Source organism: the organism of the source record quoted next, unplaced genomic scaffold (genome assembly GCF_019419815.1).
Source record: "Pyrus x bretschneideri cultivar Hongxiangsu unplaced genomic scaffold, Pyrus_bretschneideri_v1 Contig336, whole genome shotgun sequence".
Taxonomy (NCBI): domain Eukaryota; kingdom Viridiplantae; phylum Streptophyta; class Magnoliopsida; order Rosales; family Rosaceae; genus Pyrus; species Pyrus x bretschneideri.
The window spans coordinates 23,596-30,542 of record NW_025999653.1 but is presented as its reverse complement, the minus strand read 5'-3'; positions in this window follow the sequence as shown (position 1 = coordinate 30,542).

The window sequence follows — 6,947 nt, the reverse complement described above, 5'->3', positions numbered from 1 at the left end:
AAGGAAGAAGAGGACAACATATCGTATCGGATAATACTGAGGTGCTGATTTTCCCGAGAAAAAGTCAAGGATTGTTCCGGAAAAGTTCCTTCTTTTTTGGCGGAGGATTTCTCGGGAACTTTAAAAGCGGACTTGAAAACGTTTTCTTTTGGGATAAATCCAGATCGGAAGACATTTCTAAATCGAGGGTAATACTGGATAGAAAAATTGTTTATGATCCAGTTGTCACTGATGTGAGACTTCCCATTTTTCTTTGTTTTTCTTGGTTGATTGGTGGCCGAGAAAGTGACTCTAATATTAGGTGAGATGTCCAAAAGAAATCATCTACAACCTCCTTTTACCTTGAAGGAAGAAATTATTTAGCTAATATGTGCGTGTAAGTTCATCCGAAAAAGTTATCATTCACTAAAAATAGAAGAATAATACGTGTATATGATTTATTTGAACGATGCCGATAATTTAAATGATTAAGGCTGTGTTTTGTAAATTATCTATTAAAATGTGGGTCGATAACCTACAAAGGTTTTGTCATGTTAAAATTGAGATCAAATAGGAGTCGATTAGAGCACCACCCTTATCTCAACCTGACATTTTGCTATGGATAATATAATATAGAGCATCTCTAAAGAAGATGTCAAATACGTCAACTTTGGATTTATAGACATTAAAGTTTTCTTCAAGGGAGATATCATAGTTGACATGATAGCCGAGTCATTTGGCATTTTGCTTTCTAGCAATCTTTTTTTACAGCAAACTAAGATAGAGTCAATTTTGTTATTTAATGTGTGATGTTTCATAATTCATCAATAGGATATACAATTACAATATTCTAAACTATTTGAAAAAAAAAAACTGTAGTAGTGTGGTCCAATATAGAATCAATTAAACCGAGTTTGGTAGCGAAGATTTGTCACTAAGCAGGGCATTAAAGCGATTAATAGGTGATTTGAGTCTTAGTTAAGTGAGGAATGGTGTTTGAAAGTTGTTCACCACTCTTGTGAAATTACTTTAAGCACGCTCTAAGCCTCTCAGGTTAATAGAGATGCCCCATTAAGCACGCTCTAAGCCTCTCAAGTTAATAGAGATGCCTCATCCTCACGCGTGAGATAGCAAACAAAAAAACACACAATATATAATAAAATAATAATTTAACGCATCCCTTGGAATATTTTTTTTTTTTTTACATCAACATCAAATAGCCACATAAGTCATAAAATAAAATTTTAACATTTATATTTGACATCTTGGAACTTCCATGTCACATCATGTTTTACATAGGATCATGTGGATTTGAAAAACCGAGTGTCATTTGAATTTGCTAGCTACCAAAGAAAATAAAGGGGAAAGCAAATAGAGTGTCCTGACATCCAACCATCTCCGTTGGTTTTCGTTGGCATGCAAATAAATCTCATGCATGGTTTCAATGTGAAAATCCTATCATTATTTGTATCATCTCTCTAATAGAGATGAGACTTATATACATTTAAGTGATACACAAGTTTTTTTTTTTTTTAGATTAGTCACCTACAGGGTTCGAACTCACGTCGTGGTGTAAGAACTCAACTCCTTTCTACCACTATGATAAAAGGCCACTTACGTTTTATAACACAAGATGGTTAGTTACGTTACGTGAAAAAATAGCAGCAAGAGCCAACTGTTTTGTTACGTGTAAAACTGGTACGCGACACTAGTATATGGCCCCGGCCGGTCTTGAAGAAGAAGAACGTGTTTTTTCCACATCACTGCTTAATTTGCTTTGCTTGTCATCTACGAAAGTTGCCCTCAAACTCCATGTCTTTCTCTCAAACCATTCTATATGTATCCATATGATTTATAAATCAAATGCGTTGTGGAGAATACCATTAATAAAGAAATTTAAGGTATATGTAGAATAAATGCGTGAAAACGTATGAAGCCTATTGGAAGTGAATTAGTTTATAACATATGTGTTGTTGGCCTTACCTTTAGACTGGCTCTGATTTAGTCCAACCCTATAAAACCACTTGAGATAATATATAACAGTGCGATGCATGCGCCCTTTGATTTTAGGATGACAAAATATATTTTGCCACCAAGTTGTTTCCCATTTGTATAGTAGATGCGCATATGCAAATTGTATAATTGCTTTTCCATGATCGATTTCTCAAATGTATAATGGGTGTTGAAGAATGTAAAGTCTCACGTCGAAAATGAGAGAATCGTAGATTGATTTTCCTTGTCACTGATGTGAAATATTCTAACACTCAAATTAAAACCCTATGATTGTAGTATATGAAAATAAGGATTGTTTAAGGTCGATGATTAGAAGGGATGCTAATCTACTCTAAACTGACTTAAAAACACAAAACTACACTTAAACACACTTAACTAGACTTATAAGACTCAAAACAAACTAAAAAGACTCAAACCAGCACAAAACAATAAAAAAGACTCAAACTAGACTCTAAAGGTGATTCGGACGAAAATTACTTTTAACTTGACTCAAAACACTTAAAAACACAACTTGGACAGATTCTAACTAATTTGACACAACAAAGTAAAGGGGGATTGGATTTTGGACGAAATTAAGGTAAAGACAAACAGATTATAAAGACTCTAAACAACTTGGACGAAATTAGGGAAAATTATAGGTGATAAGCTAGTTAGAGGGTCCTTCTCCACACATGACACATATGCATATGAACCAATTTCCAGTTATTATTCCTTTAGACTATGAATGACAACGCCTCAAGTTAGTTGACTCGCACAACTAACCAGCAGATTTTCCTTATTTCATTGAATTAGATGGAATACGCATCTAACCAAATTATATTTCTCAAGTTCCCTATATGAAACGCATGATAGAGATACATGTCAAAAGTCATTAAGTTCTATGAAAATCATAAGCATTGACAAGACATTTATCGCTATGAAATGCATGAGACTCATACCAAGGATTTACTTAACACGATTGTGACTAGCAACCTCCACCACTTGTGAATATAAGTGAATAACTCTTACATGAAACCCCCTTATACTCTAGCATCAAATTCATGCATGCAAATTAAGTGTCGACCCCCAACCCACATACATAAACAAGTTTTAATAACTTAGATAAGCAAATCACATTCATGCCTTAAAAACCAATAACTGGATGGAATCAATTCATATAAAACATATAATCATGGTTTCGAATTCACCTCTAACTAAAAAGAAGTTAGTTCCACATGTTCGCAAAACAAAGATAATTAAACTTAAACATTAAAAACAAAGATAGAATACACCTAGAAACACTCCAGGTGGCTCCTCCTTCCTTCCTTGCTGCCAACAATGGGGATTTGTGTGAATTTAGGCTCTTGAGGTGTGGTGGATGGTGTGGTGTGAATTTGTGGTAGAGGGTGGTGGTTTATGAGTGTTGTGGCATCATGTATTTATAGGGTGAAGGGAAGGCACGAATTTGGGCTGAAAATGAGAGGAATTAGGACTCCAAATCACCAAAAAACAAGGATACTTTCAATCAAATTCCAATGAGGACAAGGAATGGTTCTTGTGGCAAATTCTAGAACTTCTAGAAGGGTTACATGTGGCATAAACTTAATGCATGAAAATAGGGCTTCTAGAACTTGATATTTAGGTGATTTAATGTGAAAAGGAGTCCTCTTTGAAGTTGGGATTAAGGTAGGAAAAGATTAGGATAGGATAAGATAAGATAAGATAAGATAAGGTTGGATAAGGTTTGGATAAGTTAAGGAAATTTGGATAACGTTCCTTATTTCTTGCTCTTTCCTTATCTTCTTTGCATTTGGACTTCTTTCTCCAGATTTGTAGCCTTTCCTAGCCCTTCTTGACTTCAATTTCGTCCATCCTCTTTGCTCCATGGTTAAGCTATCCAATCCATGCCCAAAACTGCTCCAAATAGCCTCAAAATGCACTTTCTTGCTCCTTTTACCATTAGGACCTAAAGACATACGAAAATAGCTTAAAAGACTAAAATAGATAGTAATTAACTAACTAAATGCAAGGAAACAACATAACTAAGTAGCATAAATATGCTCCTATCAGTCACTTCGATAACATAAAATTAAGGCCTATAAGGGGGGTAGGGAAGGGTTTGTGAGTGGAAGAAGCACTACGAATTGTCGATCGAGAGCACACAACTGCTCAAGCTTTGTGATCCAGTCAGTCCAAAGCACAATGCGAAAAGGAGAGATATATTCTTAGGTTTAACTTGTTTGAAGAACAACAAACTGCAAAGTGAAAAGCTAAAACCATCATTGTCTGAATACTTTGTTGATTTATTTAACCCAAATGCATGCATGTACCTATGATTAAGCCTGATGGATTGCGTTTGTGTCATTTTTGTGACATATTTGTTCTCTTAACGTGGGTCGTGCCAACTCGTTATCTTAACGGTTCTTAACATATGACACGATAATGACCCCATTTGTTAATGGATCGTGTTGTTTCATGTTGAATTAACGGGCTATACAAGAAATTGTCATGCCGACCTCTAAGTCTAGTAAACGATAAGCAAGGTCGTCTCTGAGATTTCAGGGGCCTGTGCGAAATTTATAAAAGGACCCCTTTTTAAGATATATATTTTTTTTAAAGTATGACAATATATTGGTACTAGAAAATAATAACTTAAATCAAAACAACATTTAGGACTCACTGATTGTAAGTTTACAAGTATCATTAAATAAGTAAAAAGAATTACAAACATAACCTTCACTAAAAATAAAAAAACAATTCAATCTTAAGCAATCAGATAGAGAAAAAAAAAAGCTTCAAAAACTCTAACGTTAGAGTTTCACTTGAATATATAGCATTATTATATAATTATTAAAATTGAAAAGAAAATTGTTTGTAAGGTGTTGTTATTGGCACTCCTAAGATCTCATTGTGCACTCCAAATTTTTATATTTAGAAAGAAAAAAAAAATTTACACTTGTAAAAATGCACTATAAGATTTTAAAGTGCTAATAAAAGTAATTTTTTTAAAATATATAAAATTATTACATATAAATATAAGATACCAAAAAATTTTGGGAGCCCTTCAAATTTTGAGGCCATGTGCGATTGTACCTTTTGCTCCCCTTTAGCACCGCCTCTGACGATAAGGTTCTTAACCGGTTACCCAACAACAATCCGACTTGTTAGAGGACTCTTAACGGGTGATCCTACGATGACCCGACTCATTAAGCGTGTATCCATAACCTATTATTTTTGTCTTAGGTTAACAGATCGTGCAAAAAGTTGTCATGCCTACATATGATGGCATGCTGAATGAAGATGGTGATTATCTCCGTATGTGGTACCTTTTCTACTGCTGGAACCTGGAAGCTAACTTTCTTCGTGCAAACTCTTACTATGGTTGCTATATATATTCTTGAAGGGGGAGAAATGACCCGCGTAGAACTCCTGCTGAAAACATTAATCTTCCACTGGCCCCTTTGTCGAGATTTGATCTTTTATGGTTAATCCTGGATCGAGCAGATATGGATAGTAATCTTGAGATGGCTAGGCATGTTGTCTATCTTCACCAGAATAAAGAATCTCGGGCTCTTGGTTTCACTCCACTTGAGCCATCTGTTATTCGGTAAATTTTGCAGCACTTTTACCTTGGAAGGCTCAGCAGTACTGATTTCAGGATATTCTCCTTTTGTTTTAGTCTTTCTGTTGATCACTTCTATATACAAACGAGTATAAGTTCTCTGTATAGAACTTCCGATTTGTAAAACTACTAAATCCTTATTTTCAAGTCAGCTGATTGTGGGATTTTCTGATAAGATAATTTCTCTTACTAATTTTCTTTCAGGGCATATATTTCTGCGTGAGAAGATCGTCTCCTTCAGTCCCACAGGAAATTGAGGACCAGTTAAAACTATGATACATGTTCAATAATGATTTATTTCTAAAAAAGAAAGAAGAAGTTAAAACAATGATTGGCACTAGTTAAGCAGTTATGATACCCTTACTAATTTGCCGTAATTAAAATCAAAACGGTAAAATACAAAAAACTATTTCAACTATTAATGTCACGACATTTTCGTACTTTATCTTTTAAAATTGACAATGTCATACCTCATCTTACGAATTTGTGCCAATGTTATACCTTCCGTTAGCTTGGCGTGAATTTCTCAGTTAAATGCTGATGTGACTTGATCCAAGGCCCATTTTCTATTAAAAAGTTATTAAAAACTAAAAAAAATCATTTAATATTTTTTAAATATTAAAATAATAAAAAAAGTTATAAAAAAATTTAAAAAAAAAAAAAAAACAACACTCAGTTCGTTCCCTTCCTTGTTTCTGCAACTGCAACCCTGAAAAAGAAGAGAAAAAAAAAACCAATTTGTCTTCCCCGCTCCCCACCCCTACCTCTCCCTGCACCCAACCTCCCCATCTTCGCACCCTACCCTCTACACCTAACCTCGCACCCACTACCTGCAACCCAAAAAAAAAAAAAAAAAAAAAAAAAAGCCCAGATCCCGTGGAGGTGGAATCGGGAAACCTTCACCAGGCCGATTCCGAAGGTTGAGAACCTAGGCGTCCAGAAAATGGGGGGAATGGGTGTGGAGGGAAGAGGGTGGGTGTCCGCCGGGGGGGGGGGGGGCGGACGAACTGGGTTTCCTTTTTTTTTTTTTTTTTCCTTCTCTCTCTTCTTCTGCAGGTTGGGTGGGGGGACGGACAAACTGGGCTTTTTTTTGTTGGGTTGTAGGTAATGAGTGCGAGGGTGGGTGCGGATTTAGGGAAGACGGGAGGGGGGAATAAAGGAAGGGGGTCGGGCAAAATCGCAAGTGAGGGGGGGAAGATAAATTGGATTTTTTTTTTCTTCTTTTTTCTGGGTTGCAGGAAGGGCGCTAGAAGGGAAAGAAGATGAAGATGGGGGAGAAGAGAGACGGGGGGGGGGTGGGGAAAGGGAACGTGAGGGTTTTTTTTTTTTTTTTTTTTTAATTTTAATTTTTTAC